A 12538-nucleotide genomic window follows, 5' to 3' on the forward strand; every position below is an offset into this window, starting at 1 on the left:
ACATCTGGCTATGATATAAGTAAAAATTAATAAATAATAAAAATATATGTTATAATTATGCATTTACAGCCAATTTGGGATAATACTGGTGTATAAAACCTGGCACAAATTGGCTAACTTTGAAAAGTATCCAAAAGTTTTAAGAATCAGTAAAGAAGATATTCAAAAGAATTTAGTTGTTTTTTTTTTTTTTTTTTTTTGCGGTACGCGAGCCTCTCACTGTTGTGGCCTCTCCCATTGTGGAGCACAGGCTCCGGACGCGCAGGCTCAGCGACCATGGCCCACGGGCCTAGTCACTCCGCGGCATGTGGGATCTTCCCAGACCAGGGCACGAACCCGTGTCCCCTGCATCGGCAGGCAGATTCTCAACCACTGCGCCACCAGGGAAGCCCCAGTTTTTTGCTTAAATCAGTTTGAAAAAGATCAATTTTAACAGAAATAAGCTTACAACAATACTAATGAGTTTAAGATGTGGAATTTTATTGTCTAATTATTGTTTAATTATTTGGATTCGAGCATAAATATGACCAAACTTTTTTCCATCATTTAATTCCTCAAAGGCCCATCTAAAATAAATTATGTTGGACTTAGTAAACTTTCACTGATAATAACTGTTTGTCTTAACCCCTAGAGCTGAACCCTAACCCAAATGGAGAAATGTAAATGGATCCTATCTACATGTAAGACCTACCCAGACATGAAAAGCAGGAGGCGGTTTAAAGACACCTCAAGTGAGAGTTAAAAATAACTGTCTTCGATCAACGCACTGTCATTGAAAAGAAGTTTAACTAAAGCACTACTTATGGAAAAACTGAACGAAACTGGGTATTTTCATTTATCAGTGATAAATACAATATATTTTTATTATATCTTCCAATAAAAATTATTGTATTGTTTTTATAAAGAGAAAGTCATTATTTGGTTGATTGCTTCCTAATATACCTAACCAAACAACCAAGCTACCAAGAAAACTTGAAATATTAATGTTTGTGCCATTTTTTCCTGCTCTTCCAGATATGTGAACTTCCCTCCTACTTAATCAGAAAGAAATCATATTGTCATAAGAAAAATTAAGATTGTCACAAACATTTTCATTTTTTATCCTCTAAAACAAACCTAGATCACAGACAATAATTTTGGAAGCCAAAATTTTCATTTTTAAGACAGGGACTTGCTTAGATAAAAGGCACTTGCCAATCAAAAGCCTGGTATTTGAAAAAACTCCAGTTTATGCCATTTCAAAAGACTGGAGAGAGAATCAACAGAAGCTTAGTAATCTTTAGGAAGGGACTGGAGGAGGGTCCCTGAGTGGGGGAGGAGGGGAATAGTTGACACAGCAGGACTGAGTAGAACTGCAGGAGCTGGCAAGGATGGCATCAGATCTGGTGGAGGAGGAGTGGGATAGGAGATTAGGTACAGAAAGACTATTGAAATGTATTATTTATAGCATCAGAAAGCTGCACAAATGCGAACTGATCCTTGTAGACTATACATTGTCATGGGCCTTTGAGTGAGGTGTGCCTATGTAAGTAGCCACGCTCACTGTTTTTATCACTGAGAGCCATCCATGACAGCTCTCTGCACCATTTAAAGATTTGCCAGCTGAAATCAAAACTACTCATGATTGACTTGCTCAGTCCTACTTCATCTGCCTATGTAGACAAATCTCTTTCAGTAATATGTCATAGTTGTGAGGTTCCCAAAACAGAGGGTGGGATCCTGGATATCCAAACGAAGTGTGGAATTAATAGTTATGACTGCTTAGAAGGGAAACCATTTCTAAACTTTCGAGCGCTCGAATGTGTATAAGTCCAAAGCAGTAGTTACAATTTATTACCACTCCAATTGCAGTTATTTATTTTACATGCTACCATACAAGTGAATGAATCATGTGGTAACTGGGCAGTACAAAGAAGAGAGTGGACACTCATCTGAGATAGATGTTTTTAAGATTGGGTCAGAATTCTTGAAAGATGAGTAAGAATTTTTGTGTCTTAAGCCAGAATACTGGCTTGGGCAGGTACACCTAACATTAAAAAATTGATATTTAAAGCATCAACATACTGAAAAATATACCATCATTAGGGATGAATTGAAGGATTAATAATGAGGGCATATAGAAAAGATACTCATACTTGAGAAATGGGGAATTTCTATATCATCAAGAAGCTTGTGTCATCCTAAGTCTATCAGATTTTATTCTATAGGTCAAGGGATGTCACTGAGGAATTTTAAAGAGGTGAGTGAAATGAAAAGTTTTGCATTTTAGAAAGATCACTCTGTGGCAAGATGAAGGATGTTTAGACAGAAGGAAGACCTTTGACATTTTATAGCCCTTGAGTCTTGCTTGAATTGTAAGTAGAACAAAGATACGTGATCTTTTGGATATACTTGTAAGTAATTATTGAGAAAAATTCTTCAATCAATATTTTTAATATTTTGCAAATTTATGTTCTATATTTTGTTTTTTATTAACATCATTTTTTCCTTATGGATTTTTTGGTGTCCTTTTGTCAATCTTTAATTCTTGTGAAACATAAAACCTTAAGTTTTACACCTAGTATATACCCAGGCACATGCTGACAGGCAAGAGGAGAGAAAGATAATGTTAATTGACCACTTATTATTTAATAAGTACTGTGATAGGTACTTTTCATTTACAACTGCCTAAGCAATAGTAGGTGAGAAATAGTTAAATAGGAACAAAAGCTCAGCTGCTCTAGCCAGGGAAAAACAGTTACTGGTTTTGTAGAAAATATATGGTGGTGTTTGCTTTTCAGCCTGAAGGGATTATATATTTCATTTTGGACCACAATCAGAAAATAAACTTTTCCTATCAAAGGATTTTTAAAATTCCTTCAGCTGGCACAGCACATAAAAAATGCTTTTTGTTTTGGTGAACTAGTGAATATAGCACGTGTACATAAGACACCAAGTTCTTGAGACAGAAAAGAAAACACACTTAGAGACCATATAGAGAGAAACATATCAGTAACAATCATTTGTTTGCAGAGGGCAGGATAACAGAATTAGAATATCCTAGAAGAAGTTTCATCAACACAGCATAGTTGAAAAAGACAAGAAACAAGTAATCAAGAGTGTATAGTAAAAAGAGTCTCAACTTTTAGTCAAGGACCTTCAGCGCTCCTTCATGAGGGTAACAGTAAAGGTCAATGAACCCTTGGCTGGAAGGTATTCACTCTTGCTGTTTCTAAATAAGGCCAGATTAAGCATTTCTCTTTAACAGAGGTTTTGTTAGTCCAAAAAAATCCTTTGTTGTCTATAAATCTCTTAGTCAAACATGCCATTCAAATATCATCCTACATAGATAAGTGGACTGGATGATCCTTTTCTGACTTTTAATCAAGACTTTTATTCCTGGATAGAAGCATGGTAAATCATATCCCTCCCATATTTTTTTACTCAATAAAGCAGATTATTTCATATTCCATTAATTTACATGAGCATTCTACAAGATGAATTTTTTTACCCACATTTTACAGAAAAAAATGAATTTTGGAAAGTATTATGCATCTTAATCAAGACCATATATCCCATAAGTAGTAGCGATAGGAAGTAAATATAAAACTGGGTAATTTTAAATCACATAGGTCTTTTTCTATAATAATTTTTATCTAGATATGCATCATATCTGTGAATGTTCTCTTTTTTTTAACATTTTTATTGGAGTATAATTGCTTTACAATGGTGTGTTAGTTTTTGCTTTATGACAAAGTGAATCAGCTATACATATACATATATCCCCATATCTCCTCCCTCTTGCGTCTCGCTCCCTCCCACGCCTCTAGGTGATCACAAAGCACCGAGCTGATCTCCCTGTGCTATGCAGCTGCTTCCCACTAGCTATCCATTTTACTTTTGGTAGTGTATATATGTCCATACCACTCTCTCACTTTGTCCCAGCTTACCCTTCCCCCTCTCCACATCCTCAAGTCCATTCTCTAGTAGGTCTGTGTCTTTATTCCTATCTTGCCCCTAAGTTCTTCATAACCATTTTTTTATAACCTTTTTTTTTTTTAGATCCCATATATATGTGTTAGCATACGGTATTTGTTTTTCTCTTTCTGACTTGCTTCACTCTGTATGAGACTCTAGGTCCATCCACCTCACTACAAATAACTCAATTTCGTTTCTTTTTATGGCTGAGTAATATTCCATTGTATTTATGTACCACATCTTCTTTATCCATTCATCTGTTGATGGACACTTAAGTTGCTTCCATGTCCTGGCTATTGTAAAGAGAGCTGCAATGAATGTGAATGTTCTCTTAAACTCCTCACTGAACTGTAAGTGGTATTGGTGTGTGAAAGGGATACATAAGGATAAAAGTGAGAGAAAATTATTTCAGTTCTGCATTCAACAAATATATATTTAGTGCCCATTATATACCAGGTTCAGTCTAAAAGACTGTCCTGGAGATCATGACGAAATGAAGGCTGGATCCTGTGCATGAGAGTTGGTGTTTGCTAAGAATGGGTAGGAACATTTAGCATATGACAATGGAGTCTTTTATGTGAGAATGAGATGTAGTTCTTAAGGAGATATGCCAAAGTACACCAGTTTCCTAGAAACTAGAGTTGACAGATCTTGGTGGCATAACAAGACATTTCCTTTAATGACTTATGTTCTTACAGAGAGAGGATGGATATAGAGGTGGGTGAAGTTTAAGGTTTTGAAATGCCAATGTTTTCCAGTTCTCTGTTAGTATACTGTGATGTATTCTTAGAGTAGTTTTCTTGAATACTTCTTTGGACCAAATTACTTACCAAGTCAATCAAGAAACAATGTTTCAAGGCCTACCTAAGATGGTATCATGAAAGAAACCCAATTTTCTAAGCTAATGAAATAGCACACTTAGGGGCTGCCAAAATTTTACCATTTCTTTCAACATTTTTTTTTATAACGAGCCATTCTGTTTTTTTGAAGTTTTAAAATGAAAGTTTTCAATCACATCGAAAAACCTGAAATAATCTTACAATGAATACCACATTACTATTTTTCTCTGCACACTTTACCACATATCTATCCATCCCCCATCAACCTGTCAATTCATCTTATTTTAATGATGCAATTCCGAGGATATTGCATACATTCATACACATCACCCTTAAACTCTTCAGCGTGCATATTATTAACTTGAAATTAATATTTGTTTATGTCCTTTTTCTTACTTTATTCCGATGTAATTTATGTACAATAATCTGTACATATTTAAAGCGCATTTGATGAGATTTGATACATACATATATGCATATATCATAACCCATCACTGCAATCAAGATAGTGAAAATTCTCTTCATCCACAAAGATTTCCTAATACTACTTTGAAATCCATTCCTCTCTGTACTCCCTAGACAAACACTGACCTGTTTTTGTCACTATAGATTATTTTTCATTTTCTAGATGTTTATACAAATGGAATCATACAGTATGTACCATTTTGTCTATCTACCTTCATTTGCCACAATGTTTTTGAGATTCATCCATGTTATTTTATCAATGGTTTGTTTCTTTTTAATGCAGAGTAGTATTTCATTGTACAAATATACTATAATTGGTTTATCCACGCTCCTGTTGATGGGCAACTTGACTGTTTCCAGTTTTGAGGCTAATATGAATAAAGCTGCTATGACTATTCTAGTACTAGACATTTATAATCATACGTTTTGATTTTCTTGAGTGAATACAAAGAAGTTTGCTGATGGGTCATATGTAGGTGTCTATTGTTTTATTAAAAAAAACCTGCCAGAACTTTGCCCAAAGTGGTTGTACCATTTTATACTCCCAATATTAGTGTAAGAAAGTTCTGGTTGCTCCACATTCTTATCATCATTTGGTGACGTCCAGTCTGTTTAATTTTAGCCACTTTGGTAGGTTTGTGGTGGTATCTCCTTTAGTTTTAATTTGTATTTCCCTAATAATAATTTCTAAAATAATCTATAGTGACTAGTGATGCTGAGTACCTTTTCAAGGGAATTCATATACCTTGTCAGTATCAGTGTTTAATCTTTTATGTTATAATTGAATTGTGTCTTTATTACTGACTTATAGATATTCTTCATATATTCTGGCTACCAGTGATTTAACAGATATCTGCTTCTTGACTATCTTCACCCAGTCTGTGGATTGGGTATTCATTTCATTAACAGAATCTTTTGATGAGCAGAACTTTTTAATTTTCTAATTAAAAAAATCAAAGTTTCTAATTTATTATTTTTAAAAATTTTATGTTTATCCCTTTCTGTGTTCTAAGAAACCATTGTCAATACACAAGTCATGAAAATATTTTCCTGTTTTCTCATAAAAAATTTATAATTTCAACATTTACATTTAAGTCTGTGAGCCATCTGAAATTAATTTTGGGGTATGACGTGAAGGAGGGGCCAAGGTGGAATTTTTTAACATATTGATGTCTGGCTGTTCCAGGAAGATTTGTTTCACTATTTATTTCACTATTGGATTGGTTCAGTGTTTTTGTCAAAAAAATCAAGTAACCATACGCATGTGGGTCTTTTTCTGGGCTCTCTATTCTGTTGCATTAATATAGTTCTAACCTTATATCAGTACTACACTTTGATTACTGCAGTTTATAATATGTTTTGAAATCAAGTAGTATAAATTCTGCAAATATTTTTAACAATTACTTTGTATACTGTTGTAAGTTTTCAAATTTTAAACTCCATCATTCAAAACTATTAAAAGTATTTAAGACAGTAATTAACATTTTAAAGATTTTTTTAAAAAATTAACTCTTTATAAACCATATTTAAATCATGAAAACTAAAGACCTGAGAAAGGCATCCACTGATGTGTCCAGGAGGTTTGCTTTTTTTAAAAATTATTTCTCTGTAATTTTAAAAAACAAATTTTTTTGATGTGTTGGGTCTTTTGTTGCTGCGTGGGGGCTCGCGGGGGCCTCTCTTTGTTGCAGTGCATGGGCCCCTCATTGGGTGGCTTCTCTTGTTGCAGAGCACGGGCTCTAGGCATGCGGGCCTCAGCAGCCGTGGCATGCAGGCTCAGTGGTTGTGGCTCGCGGGCTCTAGAGCACAAGTTCAGTAGTTGTGGCGCACAGGCTTAGTTGCTCCGCGGCATGTGGGATCCTCCTGGACCCGGGCTCGAACCCATGTTCCCTGCATTGGCAGGCGGATTCTCAACCACTGCACCACCAGGGAAGACCCCAGGAGGTTTGTTCTTGTTGTTGTCTTTTAATTTTTGTTTATTTGTTTTATAGTTGGGAAAGGAAATAAAGAGTTTGGGATTGGGACAGTAGCCCAGATGACAAATGAGAGGACAAAAAGGAAGGGATGAGTTTGTCTGACACTGAGACCCAAGGGATAGGATTTTTGCCCCTTTGGGGAAAGAGATTACAGGAAGAAATTAACAGGACTTATTTTGAAAGATTTAGGACACAATCAAAGCTACTTTAGGGCCAAAAAAGGAAAATATTCTACCTGCCTGTTTATTAAGATAATGTTTTGCCCTATGGAAGAACACATTTTTAAAATGTTAATAGTAAGTGTTCACAGGGATGTAGGGAAACAGGCTCTCTGATGCACTATTGAGGGATAGAAAATGAATTAATCCTTTTGGGAAGACAATTTAACAGCATGTTATTAAAATGTTAAGGTACATATCATTTGACCCAACAGTCCCTCTTTTGAAACTTTATTTAAAGAATTACCCATATATGTACACAAATATGTACACATAAGTACTTTCATCATTTTAATGCCTGTAATAGCAAAAAAGAGAAAGCCATTGTTATGAGTTAAATTGTATCCTCCCCAGAAGATATGTTGGAGTTCTAACCCCCAGTACCTCAGACTGTGACTTTATATGGAAATAGGCTCCTTATAGTTAAGATGAGGTCATACTCTAGTATGATGGGCCCCTAATCCAATATGACCAGGGTCCTTATAAGAGAGCAGAACACCTTGTGAACACAGGCATACACAGGGAGATGATATGGAGACAAAGAGGGAGAAGAAGCCCACGTGCCTGGAATCATGCATCTACAAGCCTAGTAACACCAAGGATTGCCAGTAAACACCAGAAACTTGAAGAGGCAAGAAAGGATTCTCCATTAGAGTTTTCAGAGAGAGCTTGGCCCTGCTGACACCATGATTTCACACTTATAGCCTCCAGACTGTGAAGCAATACATTTCTCTTGTTCAAAAAAAAAAGAAAAAGACCTAAGAGGAAAAATTGGTGCTTTTATTTATTATAATTAATGCCAAATTTCACAGGTGTCACTTCTGACATTATTGAGAATGGCTATCTCACTGTTAATTTCATTTCTGTTTTATTTTCTGCCTTTTTCTTCTAATTCTATTGTAAAGTCTATCCTTACTTTTAAAAATTAATCATCCAGCCAAACCACTGTTCTAAATGGGACATCCTTCTTCTTAATAGGAAGTCTATTCATTTATTTTTTCCTGTCGACATTTTCTCTTTCACATCTTAATTCTTCTGTTTAAACACTATTTAGTTATATGTTCTTTTTATGTCAGTTCAGCCTGGTTCTTTTGTGCTTTACAGTATCAGTTAATTTATTTTGGTTTCCAATCTACTGTGTTCTAAGGAGAGCAAAGTTAAAAACAATATTGTAGAATATTTGGGAAATAGTGCATGAAACTGTAGTAGTTAAATGATAACACTGATTTTATGGAAACACAATGAAAAAAGGAATGAACACTCATGTTATCTATGACATGTTAATAGCAGGATTTCACAGGAACTTAAGTTCCACCCATGTCTTAGGAACTGTTAAAACGTCAAGCAAATATACCATAAACAATGAGCTTTAAATTTTTCAGCAATTTAAGTGGAGTTAAACGTGAACTCATTTTTTTTGGTCATGAATTTCACTCAATATATCTAGTTGCCAACATAATTAACTCACTTATTTTCTAGTAATCCGGATATCACTGAGTTTTAAACACTTGGATCTAGATGAGATTGTCATAACTGTGTATATTTTCTTTACAGTTGGAAAGGCTGATTGTTTATTTTTTTAGCAGTGAGAACTGAGAAGCAATGAGAAAGTTTAAGGGTCTATTTCTTTTTTTCCTTCCCCAACATCACCATTTATGAGATGATTTTCAATTAGATTTTATTAATAGATGTGTTAAAACATTTTCAATGTTTCTAGTAAGCTATGGATTAATTGCAAAGACTACTATAAACACACACACATATACACAGGAACATGTGCATGCACGCACACACACATATACAGACAGATAGCAATATAGTTAGGTAAGGACACCACCTTTTCTAGAACTGAGAGAGAGACACAGAGAAGGAGTAAAACAGTACCTCACTGGAGCTTCCCTTGGCTCTCAGAATCCCTAAAAAGGCATTTGTTTTGTGTGGGATAATGTCCACTGAGGGTTATGCCCTGCATAGGGTAGCTATTTCTTGCTGTCTCATTCAGAAATAAATGAAGAAAATACCCATGATATGAAATATTAACAGACTTTAGGGACTTGGGGCCTTTTCCTGTTCTCTAGACGAACTTAGCATCAGTAAGACTACATTCCCTAGGAAGCAGGAAGACAGCAAAATGTCCAGATGGGCAGTCATACTGTCCAGTGAAATCTCAGGAGATGTTGTCCAGGAGTCCCCAAACAATATGTCTTCAGGAACCCGATATTCCTAAGATGCGGGTCTACCCCACAAATATTTAATGATACAACAATTTAATAGCATATATTTCATCCTTGAATTTTAGGGTAACATCAAAACATGAATAATCTGGGAAAATATCATATTATTTTATGGGAGCAGGAAAATCTTTAGTGAGATCTCAGAACTAATATTTGTACCATGCACTATGCTCAGTGAAAGAAAGCATTCAAATAACAGAAAACAGAGAATATTTTCATTTAGAAAAGCTTCATTTGTTGTTCCCTCTTTGAATAATTTTCTAAGTGGAAGTAGTAAGAGTTAAATAATCTCTCTTTAAATTATATATTGTGGTGGCTTTAAAAATATATTCACAATTTTTTGATACTTCTCTGTTGAAAAGGTGGAGCATATAATTCCCCTTTTCTTGAACGTGGGTCATTTAGAAACTCTGTCCTAACGACAAGAAAACCTTACAAGTGATTGCTGATGACTTCCAAGTTTAGGTTATTAAAAGAAAATAGATTCCATTTTAAGTTCTCTCTCTCTCTCTCTCTCCCTCTCACTCACTCACATACACACACACACACACACACACACACACATTCACTCACTCGCACTCACTCTATTTCTCATTTGCCCCACAAAAAGCAAACTTCTATTTATGAGCAGTCCTATGGAAAGGCCACGTGACAAGGAACTAAGGCCTCAGGCCAACTGCCAGTGAGGAACTCAGACCTGCCAGCAACCACATAAGTGAGCTTGAAAGTGGATTCCCCAGCTTTCATCAAACCTTGAGATAGCTATAGCCTGGCCAACAACTTGACTACAACCTTGTAAGAGACCAAGAGCCAGAAATACCTAGCTAAACCCCTCAGAAAGTGTGTGAGGTAATCAATATTGGTTGTTTTAAGGTGCTAAATTTTGGGATACGTTGTTACACAACAGTAACTAGTGTGTGTGTCTGTTTGCATATACAGTCATACCTCATTTTATTGCACTTTGCTTTATTGCACTTTGCAGATACTGTGTTTTCTTACAAATTGAAGGCCTGTGGCAACCCTGAGTTGTCAGATGATGGTTAGCATCTTTTTGCAATGAAGTACTTTTTAATTAAGGTATGTACACTGTTTTTTAAAAAAAAAACATACTGCTATTGCACACTTAATAGACTACAGTAGAGTGCATATGAAAGCAAGTCGCTTTATTGCAGTATCTGCCTTATTGCTGTGGTCTGGAACTGAACCTGCAATATCTCTGAGGCGTGCCTGTATATATAGAAAGGGACGGGGAAGGAGAAGGAGAGACAGACAGAGGCAGAAACAGAGGCAGAGAGACAGAGAGGAATATTTTTCGCAAATAAAATGAGATTTTGGACAAGGAGAATTCTAAAAATACAATATGTAATAATACCTATGTCTGTTTTAATCCAGTAGATAGAGGTGATCGTGGAAACAAATAGTGTGCCTACTACCTAAATATCCCTAATGACAAATGAACAATTCGATAATAAAATGATTCCATGTGGTTAGCAATGAAAGATGTTTCATACCTGAAATATCCAGGTGGAAATGGTGAAATTAACATAATTATACTTTCAGCCTTAGAAACCATATAGTTCCATCTACTGTTTTCTTTTTTAATTAGGTGAAGATATTAAAAAGCATTGATGGTTTCCACTCTAAGAAATTCACTGTTTGCCTAAATTTGGACTAGGTAACACCTATCTTAACTTTGCTCAAAACACACTTTTAGACTATTTTTATATTAATCTGTGAATAGAAATCAAGAATATTTCCATATTAAACAAATACTTACAAATATCTTGAATATAAGATTCACCAAAAATACTTGCTAGTTAGTATCTTATATTTTTAACAAAGCTAGATTTATTTTGTAATATAAATACCAGTATTTTGTCTAGATAGAATAAGAATCACCTGAAACACATTTACTATAATTTCATCAGAATAAGCCTGATTATATAAGTGTGTAAATTTCAGTAAAACTATAATTGAAAAACAAACATAAAAAAGGCCAAACTGTTACTATTTCCTTACTCTCCGATGTTTATACAGTTTCATGTGTTGTTTCTCTGCTTTTGCAGCTCTACCTTATGCAGACGTCTCAAGGGTTCCTACTGATGAACAGAAAAACAAAACCCAGGGATACAATTACATTTAAATTTATGTTTTGATTCCGAATTACTGTGGATTTCAACTCCCTTGTAAAAAAAATAATAATCTTGGAAACTTCTGTGGCCTGCTAATTGTAAAATTATTGCCATATTCATTATACATAGCAGATGTAAAAGCTCCTAATATAGATATATATTTGGAGATATATATCCCAAACACTCTTGTTTGTACCAAAGGATTCCAAAACTGCTACTGCAGATAAGTAAGAGTAATATAATTTGCAGATACAAGGTTTAATACTGTCACAGTAATGCAGTACAAAATAGAAGTCCTCTGGTTCATTAACAGGATTTTGGGCTCCTTTTAGCACCTTGACATTGTTTAAGGCATTTCTCTTCATTAAAGTCTATGGTGATGAGTAAAATATAAGGTTTTCAAGGATTAAATATACACTAATATATCCTATCACTTCCTAAGTTATTTCAAATTTTTACTAAAAATACAATTAAGGAGATAATGAACAGGTAATCTTTATTTGAAATTCCACAAAGAGAAACTCAATTGTTATCATTATGGCTCACATTGTTTCAATTGGTTAATACTCTTTATTTGGCAAACCATAAATTTGATGGACACTAATTGTTCCAAAATAGACTTTATGGTCTGTCATGTCATTAAGAGTTCAGCACATTTCTATTAATCAGCTAGAATCCCTAGTAAAAAGCACATTAATTACATGTGCTAATGACAAT

Source organism: Orcinus orca, chromosome X, assembly GCF_937001465.1.
Source record: "Orcinus orca chromosome X, mOrcOrc1.1, whole genome shotgun sequence".
In the NCBI taxonomy this organism is placed as follows: domain Eukaryota; kingdom Metazoa; phylum Chordata; class Mammalia; order Artiodactyla; family Delphinidae; genus Orcinus; species Orcinus orca.